Below are 1,798 nucleotides of genomic sequence, written 5' to 3' on the forward strand. Positions count from 1 at the left end.
GTTACAGTGCCCTCATGTGTCCCTACATAGAAATTATTCATGTCTTTACAAAATACAAAATCACTTCAATCTCATCTTCAAGTTCCTGCATTGGGATGAGGGCAGGCACTTAGCACTAAAAACAAACCCTGTGATCACAATGTTTTCAGAAGTAAATGTGCAGTGCATTTGACTTATTTAATCACTACGGATATGGAAGCAACACTATCCCTAGAGCCGCTTTGTGTGGATTCTGGGTGAACAGACCTGGAATCTGTCCCAGACCACTTGAGATCTCTGCAGCCCTGAACTAGTCAAAACCAGTCTGTGCCTCAGTTCCTCATCTGTAAAATGCCGGTACTCACTGCCCTGCAGGATTGTGGCAGAGATGGAAATATTGCAGGATGTTTTACCTCAATCCTCAGGGTTCGTTGTCTCGTCTCCTGACTCAAAGAATAAAGAAAGAGGTGGACACAAAATGAGCAGCAGGCAAAAGTTTATTAGAATACAAGATTAGAAAGTAAGAGTAGTAGGAAAGCTCTGTTTACGGGAGAGGGCACATTCGAAAGTGAGTGCCCACCGATGATAGAAAAGGGTCCCTGTTTTATAAGGTTCTGGTCGCCACCCTCCTTCCCTTCCCTCTGGTTCCTCCTCAGGTCCCACCCTTATTGGCCTGATAACTCTAGGTGCTGGGTTGTCCATTCCTGATTGGCTTATTTCCATTGTATGAGGGGTGGTCTCTGGCCACATAATTCCTTGTGGGTCATATGTCTTATGGTCTACTTATTTTTAGTTAGGTCTTTTGTCAAATTCCCGAGGAAACCTGATGGGGAGTAGGTGGTCTCTGTTACATTCTTAAGAGGAACCTTATGCCCGAGGGGGTTTGCTGTGTCAGACACTCCCAGCATTTTCCCAAAATATGTGTTTTTCCCCACCCAGGGACCTCAGATCCTATCCTTTCCCTCTCCACCTACTGAATCCTGTGTTTTCCTACCATAAAATGAGATCCTGTAAGCGCAGTGCCAGCTGGACGCTTGGGTACGGAATAAGCACTCAATAGGTTGAAGTAGTCGTTATTTTCAGACATGAGCCCTTACCAGGGGTCCCCTGTGAGTACATGGTGAAGGAACGGAATGCAAATACTGGGGAGACCGACAGACAGACCGTCTTTGGGATGCTTTTAGCTCTTGCATAAAGAGGTTTGCCTGAAAGAGGTTTGTATGAGCTCCAGGGGCAGAGAGAAAGGAGAGAGAGTTTTGAAAGAAATAGGTACTCAGTATATGGTTCGTCCAAAATAAATTCTTTCTTCAGATGGGGAAATTTAAATGGAACTAGGCCAAATCGTTTTCCCACGGGTAGAATTTATTTCAGAGATACCTGTTCCCTGACACCGAGGGTCCCACAATCAAAGAAAAAGCTTCTACTATGAAAAAAATATCTGAAAATCTGGTTTATTTATGTCATTGACCCAATTCTTTTTCAAGTCTTTATTTATTGAGGGGGTAACTATATTAAAACCAAAAAGAGCAGAAGCAAAAAACAAGACTTAAATGAATTCATCCTTTGATTTTAATTTGGCTTAACTGTTTATTTGATGACACAAGCTATCTCAGCCTAAGAGTTGAGCAGAATTGCAGTAAATCAAGTCTTTTGGCCCCAGTGAGCAAAGTTCCCTCCTCCCCCAGTAATTCTCACAGCCATCCTTTCTCCACGTGAGAGGGAGACATCATTACGTACAATACAAGGAGACTTGACCTTCAATTGGTAGCGGAAGTGCAGTGTCTGGCGATCCAGGTGCTTACTGGAGAATTGAAAGAAA

The 1,798-nt window shown here is 43.4% G+C and overlaps 1 protein-coding gene across 3 annotated transcripts in view; it reads left to right on the forward strand.

Annotated features, from left to right (window-relative positions):
* PLCXD2 (phosphatidylinositol specific phospholipase C X domain containing 2) overlaps positions 1-1,798 on the forward strand; it is a 48,171-nt gene that overhangs the window by 14,942 nt on the left and 31,431 nt on the right. The window lies entirely within an intron of this gene.

Source organism: Suricata suricatta, chromosome 5 (genome assembly GCF_006229205.1).
Source record: "Suricata suricatta isolate VVHF042 chromosome 5, meerkat_22Aug2017_6uvM2_HiC, whole genome shotgun sequence".
In the NCBI taxonomy this organism is placed as follows: Eukaryota; Metazoa; Chordata; class Mammalia; order Carnivora; family Herpestidae; genus Suricata; species Suricata suricatta.